Source organism: Lemur catta, chromosome 8, assembly GCF_020740605.2.
Source record: "Lemur catta isolate mLemCat1 chromosome 8, mLemCat1.pri, whole genome shotgun sequence".
In the NCBI taxonomy this organism is placed as follows: Eukaryota; Metazoa; Chordata; class Mammalia; order Primates; family Lemuridae; genus Lemur; species Lemur catta.
In genome coordinates, this window is record NC_059135.1 from 92,877,393 (window position 1) to 92,892,284 (window position 14,892).

The 14,892-nt window shown below is 46.3% G+C and overlaps 1 long non-coding RNA gene across 1 annotated transcript; it reads right to left on the reverse strand.

Annotated features, from left to right (window-relative positions):
* Positions 1-9,044: 9,044 nt before the first annotated feature.
* Positions 9,045-14,203, reverse strand: LOC123643574. Its single transcript, XR_006736838.1, has 3 exons — positions 14,117-14,203; positions 10,319-10,377; positions 9,045-9,301 (listed from the first exon to the last, which is right to left on the reverse strand). It is a non-coding gene; the product is annotated as an uncharacterized LOC123643574 (long non-coding RNA).
* Between the last annotated feature and the right edge of the window lie 689 nt (positions 14,204-14,892).

Genomic DNA, 14,892 nt, shown 5'->3' on the forward strand with positions numbered 1-14,892 from the left:
ATCCAGTCTGCCTGGGCACCATGGGCCTCAGGCTCGGAGGAGGTGAAAGACACGTCCCCTTGCTGGCCATTCTAGCATTCAGGACCAGCTACACTAGCACTCCGGGAGGCCGAGGCAGGAGGATTGCTTGAGCTCAGGATTTCGCGTCCAGCCTGAGCAAGAGCGAGACCCCATCTCTACTAAAAATAGAAAAAATTAGCGGGGAATGATGGCACACACCTGTAGTCCCAGCTACTGGGGAGGCTGAGGCAGGAGGATCGCTTGAGCCCAGGAGTTTGAGGTTGCTGTGAGCTAGGCTGATGCCACGGCACTCACTCTAGCCCCGGCAACAGAGTGAAACTCTGTCTCAAAAAAAAAAAAAGAAAAAGGACCAGCTACATAATTTCTGGAGTCCAACACAAAATGAAACTGCAGAGCCCCTTGTGTAAAATTAGTTAGAGACGGCAACAGGGCTCTTCCGAGCGGGGGGCCTGTGTGACTGCACAGGTTGCACCCCAGGACGCCGGCCCTGCCCAGAGTTGGGGTGGCTGCCCTGTCATCTCCCTGATGTAGACACGTGTTTTTCAGGAGCTTTTGTGTGGGCCCCCAGGTGGCAGAGAAGCCTTTTGTGTGATCACAAGGCCAGCTCCCTTAAACTTCTCAGTTCCCCCGTTGCCAACATTTGCCCTTGACCTGGGACCTTTTCCGTGCCTGATACGTATAGTGGACGCCTCTTCCCCTGCTCCTGCCTGCTGCTCCACCCCTGAGCTAGTTCCCTCGGCGTCTCTAGGGACTCTTCAGCATTAACAAGTGGGGTCCCAAATGGGGGTCTAAGAGAGCTCAGATTGTAGGCAGGAATCAGAACCAGAATTTTTATCTTAAATCAGAGCAAAGAAATGAAGTGGACAGTTCCTAAAATGCCTATGTTTCTGGAGCTTAGAATCCCAGCGTATGATACTTCTGGCAAAACATATACAGAGTATTCTTGCAGAACCAATATTGCTCACCAAGCCCTGCAGGGCTGGAATCACTGTTAGGCAGATGTATATTTTAAGTTGTTTTGCCCGCATTTATGTGGGCAAAAGATCGAGTCACGTGTGGCACCACACACCCCACCTCCATGGACGCCCCCATCCCCACCGGCCTGGAGCTGGGCTCCTTGACCAGAGGCTGGGCCTCTGTTTCCAATCTGATGGCTCCAGCGGAGGGGGCAGTGCTTAGTTACAGTGAGGCCTTTGGTATGTGCTCTTTCTCAATAAGCATGAGATTTTCTTACCATTTCCCCAGTCTCTGGATAGTTCTTTGCTACTTTCAAAGGAATGAGGCTCAAACAGCAGAAGAAATTGCCATCTCGCACCTACTTTGTGTGGTTGTCCTTGCCACATGAGCAGGTCGGCACCCAGAGTGTCTCCAGCCTCTAGGTGCTGCCTGAGCCCATTTTAAAGAACAGAGTGTGAAGAGGAAATGAAGAGAAGGAAGAATAGGTGAAGAGGGGAAGCGAGTGGTACAAAGTTGCCACTGAGCAGGGAATGGTAAGTACCCACTTTGTAAACGCTGTGGACAATAAGAAGGAGCCAGCCACACACAGCCCATCACTGCAAAGAGCTTATAATGCAGCTTGGGAGTCAGCACTGTTCTTTCTCTACCCAAACCCAGTCTCCCCCACCTCCTTCATTGCTGGCAAAGCCCTGATATTTCCTACAAAGGCAGTTTCTCAAATTGAAGTATAATGTTGTGTTTCTCACACTTTAATGTGTGAGTGTATCACCTGGCAATACTGTTAAAGTGCAGAAAGTGTGCGGAGCCATGAAACCAAGGCAATTCAGTAGACAGTGGGACATGAGATTCTGCATTCCTAACACGCTCAGAGGTGATGTCGATGCTACTGGGCCGTGGACCACACTTGGAGTGGCCACCGTACAGAGAAGTGCACAAATCGTATGCACACAGCTTGGCGGTGAACACGTCCATGCAACCACATCCCAGGTTAAGAAGTAGAACATTACTTGTATCCCAGAAGCTGTATCCCCTCCCCTCGATGCCCCCATCCACCTCCGCAAAGGTGAGAGCACTCCTGAACTCTAACACCGCAGACCGGTGGGGCTTCTTTTTGAACTTCATACTGTATATTCTTTAGGATGAAGTCTGGAGCTTGAGCAGGTGTCCAGCCTCCACAAGTCCATGTGCTCAGGGAAAGCTCCTCCCCAGGCTCAGACCTTGGCTACTCTAAGCCAAGCATGGCGTTCCACTGCTCTTGGCAGCAACTGGCTTAGAGTGGACACGTGGTATAATTCTGGGCAGTGAGGAAGTCTGCTGCAAGCTTCTGGAAAAGTCTTCCTTATTGATGAAAAAGATGCACAGAAGAAAACATTCTTTTGTTTCTGTTTGATGTTCCTATTTCTGGAATTGTAGCAGTCACTGTGCACCCATGAAGGGAAATAGCTGAGGTCTAGAGTCAACATTCTGAGGATGGGAAGGTGACACAGAGTGGGACTAGTGCAAGGTGAGGGAGGCACCCTCCTAGGGCACAAAATTTAAGGGGGTGTCAAAAATCTCAGTTATCAAGATAATTAATATTTTTTAGAGTCTTGCTCTGTTGTCCAGGCTAGAGTGTAGTGACGTCATCCATAACTCACTGCAACCTCAAACTCCTGGGCTCAAGCAATCCTCTTATCTCAGCTTCCTGAGTAGTTAGGAATACAGGTGCATGCCACTACACCTGGCCAATTTTTCTATTTTTTGTAGAGATGGGGTCTCGCTATGTTGCTCAGGCTGGTCTTGAACCCCTGTCCTCAAGTGATCCTCCTGCCTCAGCCTTCCAAAGTGCTAGGATTACAGGTGTGAGCCACTGTGTCCTGCCAAGATAATTAATATTTTTTAAAATGAAAATTAATGCAAAAAATCCACAATGAGGGCCAGATGCAGTGGCTCATGCCTATAATCCTAGCACTCTGAGAGGCCGAGGAGGGAGGATTGCTTGAGGTCAGGAGTTTGAGACCAGCCTGAGCAAGAGCGAGACCCTGTCTCTACTAAAAAATAAAAATAAAAAATAAAAAATAAAAAAATCCACAATGAACAAAATGTCAAAATTTTAAATAAAATCGGGGATAGTGACAGTGCCATGTTGAGCAATATTGAAGCCCAACACAAAAAAGAAAAATCAGTAATACTGATCATAATATTGATACTGTCTTTACTTAAAATTTTGACATTTTGTTTACTGTAATTTTTCATTAATTTTCAGTTTTAATTTTTTTAAATATTGCATTAAATATTGTTTATTTTGATCACTGAATTTTTTGTGTACACCCTGAAATTTTGTGCCTAAGGTGAGTGCCTCACTTGGCTCACTTGTCCCAGCTGTGAGTGACAAAGTAAAGTAAAAACTCTAGAATTGTTTTACCTCCAGACTTTTCATTTTGTGGAATAACAGAAGTTCTTATCATTTAAGTTATTTTTGGTTAGGTTTTCTGTTTCTTACAGCTCAAAGTATTAACATAATAATAAATGTAAGATCAATTAGCTATGAGGGACAGAAACCCACTCAAAATGGCTTAAATGATAAGGAAAGATATATTTCAAAGTGCAAAGTAGTGTGGGCTGCAGGTGCAGGTTGATCAGGGCTCTGGCTTTGTTTCCCTCCTGTTCTATCAACATTTTCTTCATGACCTTCAGGTTGGCTGAAGGGCAGTGTTGTATAATAAAGTATTTGTCTGGTCTTTCCCAGGTTCCTGGCACAGAGCTTCCAAAACTTCTGTAATTTCTCAAGTGATCCGATTGTCTTTGTTATTTATGAGCCCCGTGGATCATACCTGAGTTTATGCTGAGACAGCTCAGGCTTAGGGCTGGTCACCAGAAAGACCAACCATGTGGTTAGAGGGTTGGGGTTTGGAGCCAGCCCTACCTCCAGGGATGTGGAGAGAGCTAGAGATTGAGGTCAGTCACGTGGCCAATATTCAACTAATCAAGCCTGTGGAAACACTAATAAAAACTCTGGATGTCGAGGCTCAGTGGAGCTTTCTAATTAATGAACATAATGAACACATTGATGAGCTGGGAGAGTGATGTGCCCCTATTCCACAAGAAGAGGGCCCAGAAGCTCTGCATTTCAGACCCTCCTAGACTTTGCCCTGTTTTTCTGATTTACATCCTTTATAGTAAAACTGAAACCTTAAGTATAGGCTTTCCTGAGCTCTGTGAGTCATTCTAAAGTGGGACAGTCTCATAGGATGCTATGCCCTTTGGCATGTGGGGTCTGCACTAACTCTGGGTGAGATTCATACTTACGTTTGTATCTGGGGAATTGTATTGCAGCATACAAGTTGGTGTCAGAACTCTTGGTATCAGAAAAGTCAGCTTCCCCCAGAGTCACCAAAAGACTGCCTGCAGCAACATACCTACTAGTGTACTTCCAGCAAGAAAGAATTTCCCCACAATATGAAATTGATGTTCGTTTCTTCAAGCTTATTGTGCCCACTTATGTAATCCTAGATCTAAGACAGTCACCAGGAGAACATCACATATTGATTGGTTTAAGCCCAGATTCTTAAACCAAGCACAGGGGATTACTGTGATTGTCTTAACCAATCTTGTTGTAAGAAATGTGAGGTCATTGTCCCTTGGCCCACATCAGCTATTTTGAAGAATGATAAATAACTAAACAAAGTTGAAGTTCTGTTAGAAAGCAAAGGGGAGAATAAATACTGGAAGTTAGGTAGACCACCAACAGTCTAGCACCATATAAAAAAGAGAATGGTCTTGATTTGAATCCTAACTTCAATACTTACCAGCAGTGGGAATAGACCGAGTCTGTTTTCTTATCTGTAAAAAGGAGATAATAATGTCTACTTGATATGAGTGTTTATAAAAGTTAAATTAAAATGCATAGTGTCTGACATATAGTAAATGCATAATTAAATGTATAGTGTCTGACATACAGTAAGTGCTAATTAAATGCATAGTGTCTAACACATAGTAGGTACATAAATATAGTTCCTTCACCCAGTCTCCCTTAGATTCTGAGTTCCTGGGGGCAGAGTGAAGCCCTTTCGTCTTTGACTACCTCTCATGGTGCTTGGCACATGGTGAGCATTTATTAGATACTTATTGAATGAGTGGACAAGAGAACATTCCTCTGAATGACCAGAACCCCTTCCTTCTCCCTGATACTAAAGGTTATGCAACTGTGTGTCCCATTCTTGCTTTGACACTAGCTGAATTGGAATTTCAGCTATAACAACTATTTGGCTTCATAGTTGATCCTCTTTTACCTGATCTTGATTTTCTGCTCCAATTTTCCCCTGGGCCTGGTTCTCTACCTCTTTTTGCTTTTGTTTTAAGCATCATTTTAAGTGTCCTTGCTGTAAGCCATCGTTGCGGAAAGAGATGGGGCAAAAACAGACAAGTAGACAAATCCTGTCCTCAATTTAAAAAAAGCCCCTGAAGACATATCACAGCCTTTCTGCCATTATTAAATGAACTCTTTCCCAGGCTGGTCTGAGTCGCACCCAGACTCTACAGCAGGCTTTGTTCCAAGGGGGTGGGGGTGCCAAGGGGAATACTGCGGCCTGAAAGACGTCCAAGGAAAAAGGCTTCTTTTAGAGGCGAGCCCACATTACATAGTTGGCAACGCTAAGCTGAACGTCCTCTCGGCTTCCAGGGGGAAATGAAAGACATTCCCCCCATAGCTTCCCTTTCAAGCTCTCACAGCTGGCCGGGCAGGAGAGCCAAGTTCCGCCCTTTTCAATGCAGGTTGTCACTTGGGTGCCAGGATCTGCTGATCCATTAGCCAAACATCCAACGTGAGAAAAAGGCCCATCACACATCTTTTTGCTTAACCGTCATTAAATGCTCCATTTAACCCAAAAGAACCTGACTTTCACTTTTTTTCTTCTGCCATGGTCCACCACTACTGAGAGATTTAAAAAAAAAGAAATTACAAAGGGAAGTAAAAGAAAGAAACACAATTTCTGAGCGGACCTCTCATTTGTAATTCTGCACCTGAGGCTGTTTGTACGTCTTAGAATCTGAGAACTGGAAGGGAGCTTGGGGTTCTCTAGGTTCATCCTCCCATTTTACAGATTGAGAAGCTGACGCCCAGAGAGGTAAAGTGAACCCCCCAAGGTCACACAACTGGGTAAGGACAAGGGCAAGACTAGACCCTCCTCACCTGACTCCTAATCCACTCCCTAAACCATATTGTTTTCAGTACCATACACTTAGTCACCAACTCTTTAAGAGATTGAATAATTCAAATAGCTGATGTCCTTGTAGGACAAACTGTGGCAGCGCCACTTCTCCTATGTTACTTCAACCAACAACCCAAATAGCATAATGAAAGAGCCCAGTTTATTTTTCTTGTCATACAGATTAAAATAGTTTACAGGCAGACATTCCCTAACTCACAAATAAGCTATGTCTTAACATTGTGTGCAGAATTTGCTATTTAGAACCCAGGATGTGTTTTCTTCCCGGGAAATCACATGGTCCAGTATGGTTAGAACCCCAGGCCAGGTCACAAGGGGTAACTTAACCGATAAGTGACCACCGTGGAGTCGAAGCAACCCTTCATTATATCATTTCCATGAAAAACACATTCCAAGTGGAGGAAGAGTGGAAACCCAGCTAGCCCACCGAGGTCGCAGCGGGAAGACATCCCTCCTGGGTGCCTGGTGGGGGGCAGGGAGGTTAGGCCAGGCAAGAGCTAGGAGGCCGCGGGAACCGTGAACTGGGGCTGGGCTTCGGATGGAGACAGAACTGGTTTCAAGCCACCTCTGCTACTTAATAGCTGAGCAAGTTCCTCAACTTCTCTAAGCCTCTGAAAAATGAGGATGATAATAATATCTCACAGGTTAATTATAAGGACAAAAGAAAACAATGTCTATAAAGGACCTATTACAGGATTTTGCATATAGCAACAAGCTATCATTTATTACTGTAGCTGCTTGGGGGAGGAGAAGGTTGGGCCCTGGCAGTTTGGAGAGCTGGGATGCTCCATTCGTGGGCACCTGGGCTGGGGCCCACAGTGGCCGATCTGTGCTACCTGGTTACTGAGAAGGCCGCACTCGGCAGCCTCCGCCTTCCTGCTGCCCTCTGCGATTGTTCTTCCCCATCCCCAGGGAACGTCCCGGCAGCTTCCACAGTGCTTCTGGAGCCTTTCAGGTCTCATTTCAGCGACTAAAATGTCCCAGCCAGTGCAATACTCACTCTTTAGAGTTTGTCAAATTTTAGGTTCGGCCCCTCGTCCACAAGGGAGGCCTGCTTCAGGCTTCGAAGTGGCATAGGGAGGCATGGGGTCTGTGTTGCTGGTTTTTCCTCTCTCCTGGCTCGACCTCCCAGGCCCCACGCTCACTAGCTAGGTTTCGGGCCCTGTGAGGTCGGGCCCAGAGGGAGGAGGGAGGGGAGAGAGAGAGCACAGTAGTGTGACCCGGCATGGGGGCCTCTGGGTGCCCGATGCAAGGTTAGCTCTGTCCCAGGTCTATGGCTCCAGAGTGGACCCTCCCAGCCCCTTATGCTTGTCTGGAGGTGAAAAGAAAGCACCAGAACCTTCCCCTAAGAACATGGAACCCAGCTGTCCCAGTCTGCCCAGGAATGAGGGGTTTCCCAGGATGCAAAACTTCCACTGCTAAAGCCAGGACTGGCTCAGGCAAACCTGGAGGAGGCGGTCACCTGACCCAAGGGGGTGGGCACATCATCCTACTCAGCCCTCTCCCAAGTAAGCCTTTTCTTATGACTCTTCAGCCTGGGTGACCCGTGGGCTAGAGCTGGCAGGCCAGGTGTGTACCGTCGCAGCAGGTGCTACAAAGATAGTCTACCTTATCCTACGAGGTAGATTCTCGGCATCTTCTAAGTGGTTCCCTCTGAGGCCTCTGCCTAAACTGAGACTCATCCTTAAATATGGACTAGAGGAATTTCTGATGCTGCAGCGAATCCTGAACTGAAAGGTCTAACTGGGTGCTTAAGCATATCTTAGCAGGGACCCTCAATAGAGAATCTGTGCAGCTTGGGGTAGGCTGTGGCCAGGGTTGATATCTTAGACTAAGATTTCATCCCCTCATTACCTTGGACTGTTACTGAGCATCTTGTTTAGCATCTTTGTTTCTCAATTTCCTCACATGTGCAATGGATTGGTGATGGTACCTACTTCATAGAACTCTCCAGAGGAGTACAACAGTTAACTTATGTAACACATTGTCTGGGACAAGGTAACTGCCCAATAAATGTTAACTGCAATCATCGTTACTATAGCAAGCTGGGATTGTGTAATAAAAAACCTTAATATGTTTCAAATCTATTGCAGGCATATTTTCTTAATTTTAAAACAAATTGATGAGTTGGTGTTAGCAAAGGCACCAGAGCAAGACCATGCACTCATCACTGCTGGTGGGAGCATAACTTTATAGTCTCTCTGGAAGGTCATTTAGCAATAAGTTTCAAAAGCCCCAAAAATGCCTTTGACCCACCAATTCCACTTCTAGGAATTTATCCTGAGGAAATAACTGGAGAACTGGCTAAAGATCAATGTGCAAGGTCATGCATTTTGGTTTACTTAAAGCAGGAAAAGATTGGAAGCTGAATGTCTTAGAATGGGAGATCAGTTAAATCTTTGTTCTTGTATACAAAGAAATGCCATGGAACTACTAAAAATGATGTCATAGAGCTATATTTATTGACATGGGAGGGTGCTCATGATATATATAGTGTACTTATATAGAGAGGGCACATTTTAAAATAATGTATATTCCAGGATGTTTCTGAGCACGGGGATTAGTATAGCCTAGCTGAGATCAAAATGTATATATAATTTTGTATCTTGCTTTTGTTTTGCCTAACATTATGTAAGAATCATTTTGTACAAACATTCTATAAACTTCAATAGTAATAATACCCATCAGGTTGATGTTTCCTGACTTAGACAACCAATCATTTACTGTTGGAGAAGCGTATTCCAATTATTTTAAGGACTGTATTGTTAATATCTTTGTGCATAATACTTTATTCATTTTCAGGAATATTTTATTAGAATTAATATCCCTAAATCAAATTACTAGGTCAAAGTACAGGAATATGTGTGTATTTGAGGGGGGGTATAAATATTTTTAGGACTTGAAATACATATTGACAAACTGCTTTCCAGCAAAGTTATACCAGTTCACCGAAGACTTGATTTGGAAGTCGAACATTTGTCCACTTTTCTTCACAAAGAAAGGAGATTCTACGGCTCATACGATGTCATCCGCAGGTGTATTGTCCCAGCTGAACAGACCATCCTTAGAATATCTGACCCTCCTGTTCTGATGAAGTCTCGTGGTTCCTGATGAAACTGTGCACCAAACCACCACAGATATGGAAAGAAAAAAAAAAACAAGGAAAAGATATTCCAGGGTAACAAAACCCTTACACATCAGATCAGTGTCAGTGGCCTGAAAGAGTGACCTGATCATGTAACGTGGAACTCAAAACACAGTTCAGCAATATTTAAATGCATTTGAGCTGCTCTTGAGAATGCCTTTATTTCAGAATTACTAATTATACAAAATTCAAATGTGTTAAGAAGGAAGCATCCCAGTGGAAGCCTCAGACAAAGATTGAAAGATAAAAGACTGGAAGAGGTTTCAAAACGTCAAAAACTCTCTCGTTCTGTCACAACGGGAGCTAAAAAAGTCTGATGGACAAAAGCATTACGTTGAGAAAAAGAATCACAATAGATAAGAAAATATAAATAATGAAAAAGACAAGAGAAGAGAGAATGATTATAAGAATCAGATCATGCCAAAGCGGTACTTCATTAAGAGGAGGAGATAAATTTAGAGCATAAATAAATTGTTTGAATAACCCAATGTAATGAAGAAGAGTGAGTCATATGAATATATCGAAAAAAGATTTGCAGTCTTGGTGATTTGATCACAAAATACAGACATCAACAAGGATAACATGAACTCATAATAGGCCACAACTACAAGGACATTAATCAAACATTGTAGGAAAAAATATAGCCAAAAAATGTAGAAAAAGCATATTATAGCAGTATGTCCAAGTTAACCAAAAGAAATATTATGTTACTTTTCCAGATTTTGTAATGTATGCAGGATTTGTTAATTTTTTAGAATTTGCAATTTGTTGTGATTTCTCCTAAATTAATATTCATATTCATGACTAATTTTGTTTTCATAACTTGTTACTATTTTTCTTAGAAAGGCACCAATTTGTATAAGCTTCAGGTTCCCATAAACCCAGATCTGCCCTGCTGTGAGCACCGAGTGCCAGCAAATGTTTTCAGAGAGGATTATAAGTCCAGCTCAGCTCCATACCTGGCGCGTTTTGTAACGACAAGGCTTACCATAGCTAAAGTGCCTTGGGAAGGATTATACAGTGCCAGAAAGTCTCTCTTCGTAGGTCCTGTAGGTGAAAAAGTGGGTCGGTTCACTGATGCTTTCAACATTCAACCCTTAGATATTAACTGAGCATCTACTACATCTGCCATGTCTGAGGACACAGATGAATAATAAGATGCTAGTGAGAGAGATGGATATGCGAACAATCAGTCTGTGCCCACTTAGTAGGGCACAACCATAAGGTAACTCTGTTCTTTCACTCACTGTCTTTACAACCTGGCTGCAGGATCTGCTTCTTTCCCCACCCTGACATGACCTGTTAGGCAGGCATCATAGATTCCTTTAAGTCAGAAGAAGAGTGGTTGTATATCTGGTTCAGGTAATGCTCAAAATCTTCCATTTTGTTTAAAGTTTAAGCATCTCGGCCTTGGCACCTACAGTTCTGTTCTCTGCCTTTGAGGCCTCTGCTGAAATTTCTGGATAACAGGAAAAGTCCCTTTTAACACCCAGTTACACTCCCTTGTTATGAGCAAAGTCCAGCTGGGGCACACGGGGAGCAGGAGGAAGAGTTCATTTAGCTGGGTCCAAGGGCAGTCAGGAAGGACTTCACGGAAGCGGGGTCGCTCAGCAGGCCCTTGCCCAGTGCTGCTCAGACTTTAAAGTGCTCATGAATCCTCTGGGATGGTGGTAAAAAGCAGATTTGGCTTCAGTAGGCCTGGGGTGGGGCCTGAGATTCTGTATTTCCCACGGCTCTCAGGTGATGTCCTCAGATGCACTTTGAACAGAGAGAGGCTCAAAGGCTGTGTAGGCAGAGTGGCTAGGCCCTCGGAGGAGGCAGAAGAGGTAGGGCCTTGCAGACCGAGGGAACAGCAAGTGTGAGTGCAGAGGAAGGGCTCAGGCCATGTCAACACTGCCTTTGTGGGTTCAGCCTGTAGGTCAGAGCCTAAGAGGGACCATGCCACACTGGTGGAAGGGACCGGGGGAGGGGGCAGTAGATGAAGTTCCCGGGGTGTCCTGACTATGCCTGGAAAAGCTGGAACAGGAAAAGCAAGCTGAATGGGTTCCACTTGTGTCAGCTCTTGTAAAACTGCTTTACAAGCTAGCCTACATAATCGCATTTCACGAAGCCACGTGAACATTAATTACTCAGGGCATCTGATGGTTTGACCACAAAGTGCCTGTGACAGACGCATTCAAGTCTTGCTCTGCACAATGGCATTGCTGCAGTTCACGTGGCTCTGTGTCCCCCAACATGCGCAGGTGGTGTGAGCGGCCTGATAAAGTTTCACCGTCTCAGTGTAACGTCCAGCAGAGAGTCACAGGCGAATCACACAGCCCAACCTGCCTGTGGGAGACGCACTAGCGGCCCTTAAAAATGTCTGCTTCCTAACGCTCAGAACCCGTGAATGTGCGACCTTACGTGGCAAAGGGGACTTTGCAGCTGTGATTCAGTTAAGCACTTTGAGATGGGGAGATCGTTCTGGGTTATTTGGGCGGGTCCAATCTACCCACCCGATTCCTTAAAAATGAGAACCTTTCCCATCCGTGGTCAAAAGGAGAGATGTGACAACAGAAGAGAGGTCAGAGAGATGGCAGCGTGAGAAGGAGGCCTGTTGCTGGTTTGGGGGTGTAAGGGGCTGTGTACGAGGACCACAGAGAAACTTCCAGAGAGGAGCTAAGAGAGCTCCCACCCCCTCTGCTGAGAGCCAGCAAAGAAATGGAGATTTCAGTCCCACAACCTAATGGAACTGAGTTCTGCCCAGTGGCAAGAAAGCGGATCGTCCCCTCGAGTCTCCAGGAAGGAAAGCAACCCTGCAGCCACGCAAGACCCGGGCCTGACCTGCAGAACCGTGTGATAATAAATTACGCTGTTTGGAGACACTAAATTTGTAGTGATTTGCTACAGCAGCAGTAGAAAACAAATACCCTGCCCAGAATTCCGCTTCCTCGTCAGAAGGAAGCTCATGCCTTCTGCTGAACACTAGCTTTCCTGCGTTGTCACACCCAAATGCTGAACACTCCCCAGAAGCAGCTGCTATTTTCTGAGAACAATGAGTGACTTGTAAGCCTGAGGACAGGATGAAAAATCCACTTTGCAGACAGCCCTGGGTGTGCTGGGCCTGGGCGCGCCCTCGGCCGGCAAGGGGGTCTTCGAGCATCTGCTCTCCACCCGGCCTTTTCTTCCCTCATGGCTCCCTGTCCGGCTCATTTGACTTTCCAGCTAGGTGCAGAAAAGCCATCTCCACTCTCTTGTAGGAGAAAAGCTGTGTGGATATGGCATGGGGAGTACCACGTGCCTCCCTCAGAGGTTTCAGAGAGAGGCCCTTGCCCAAATGCCTCAGGTCCACCTTCCTCAGACCCACGGAGCAGTTAGAGTGGGAAAGGATTTTGGAGTCAGTCCAGTGCAACCGTCTCATTTTACAAGGAAGGAGGGAAGGAAGGGAGGGGAAAAACAAGGCAACTGAGGTCAACCCTTCAGGGGAGGGCCTGGCCGACAGGATCCCAAGGGATGGCATGACATTGAAATTAGGAAACCAAGGGAAGTTGAGAACTGAAGGAAACTGAACCCAGTCAGCCAAGAGGCATCCTTGAGGGCTAACCAAGCCGTCAGAGCCCGGGGTACCCACCACAGGTCAGAGAGTCGGGCGCCTAGAGGGTCAGGCAGCCAAGAAAGGCAGGGCTGGAGCTGGCACTCTGCTTCTGTGCACCCACCCAGCAAGGGGTGAAGGGACCAAGTGACCAAAGACTCACGCTGGATACACAGAGCCGCCCGGACTTCAAACTGAACGTAGGTCATTGTGCCAACACAGTCATCACCTTCCACGAATCATAAACATCCATTCAAAGTCACTAAATGTACCCACTCTTTCTGCAAATACAGATTGCTTTCCAAAGGTTAACATCTAAACAAATCAATTAAGGTCATCCTCAATTTCCCGGAGTTTCTCAGTTAAAGTTTTCTGAGTGGTTGAGCAAATTCAAGTTTCTCTCTCCATCCTCTCTCTCTTCATTTAAAACGTGCTCTCTAACCTGTTGGTGAGTTAAGGTCTGAGAGCGTTGAACAAATGCTCTTCCGTGTTTGGCTGACAAATGAAGGCTCACTAAGGCATCCTCATCTGTGGGGACTTATGGACTTTGTTGGGGGCCTTCCTCCCCCCAGGATAGAGTGAAAAAGCAGCAGTGGCCTCTTGGGCTGGAAGGCAGAGAAGCCTGACATGGAGTTGGAGGGACCCACAAGGGGCTCAGCTGCTCGGACCATCCTGCCCCATCCTGCCTCAGCAGCCCCTCCCCCTACGAGACTGTCCTTGGTTGCTGAACTATTAATTACTTCAAAAAATAGTCATTGGTCAGCTACCCTCTGCTAGGTACAGGAGTCCTGTGAGATGGGCTCTTCACCTTAGTCCTCACCCCCATTGGCCACCAACGCCATCTCCACACCACCCACAATCCTACTTCCACCTTCCAGCCTGACACAGGACTTGCCTCTCTGAGCCTCCAATCTCTCCTTTCTCCCAGAGTCTATTTTGGTTCTTCCTTCTTGGCTCAGTAAGTACATGGACAATTCCAGACCAGTCTCATAGGCAGCCACCCTCCCCTCCCCCGACCGCAGCCTCAGCCTCAGGGCCAGGGCAGGATCCTGGCCTGCAAACAATGCACTCGGAGCTTCAGTCCAGTCTCCGCAGTGGACGGCAGCAGACGGCGCTCGCCCTGGGGGGCCGAGTCCAAGCACCTGTTCCCTGGCAGGTCGTCCACCCAGGCCCTGGGATGGCAGCCCCGACTTCCCAGCACTAGGAGTCTCCGACCGTGAGCTCGGGCTGCGTGTCCTCCCAGGAGTCCATTCCATGCCCTGCAAAGCCAGTTTCCACTGTTTCCTGCTGATTAATGCTGAAGCTCTCTTTCCACTCTGTGAAACGCTTTTTCATGCCACGTGTTTAGAGAAAGGCCTCTGCCATCTGCAGAGGACCTGGGCGGAAATGTGGGGAAATGACCATGTGTTTATTTGTGTCGTCCATTGTTAGCTAAGAATATTCAGGTGTTCTAATAATGGAGGTACCAAGAGAGGAAAAAGTGCAGGATGGTGGGAAGGATACTGGGCTCAGGATCAGGAAGAAAGGCCCCATGGCCTGAGCTAAGTGACCTTCAGCAAGTTTCTTTTAGTTCTGTAGCCTCACTCTCTTCCTCTGGAGGAAAAAAAAAATGAGGCTACTGGTACTTGCTCTCCCAGCCTTAAAGGGATGTAATGAGAATCCAACGAGAGGATGTACGTGCAGCACAAATTCTCTCAGGCGCAGCACCAGAGGGACAAATGATTTCACATCAACAGATGTCACCAGCTCGTGCCTCCTACCTGCTGACACAGGGCCTCCAGCATCTCCCCAAATACGTCTCACCAGAAATATTTTTCAGAGCACCTAGAGGACCCCCACACAGTCCTCTCTCTCACATAGGGCCTGAGAAGACCATGCCTGCAGCTAACCATATCCCCACCAGAAGCTGAATCTCAGGCTCTCAAAGGTGCCCAGACCAGGAGGTGTCAAAATGATCTGTCCCTCATGCAGGATATGGTTGGGGTAAAAAG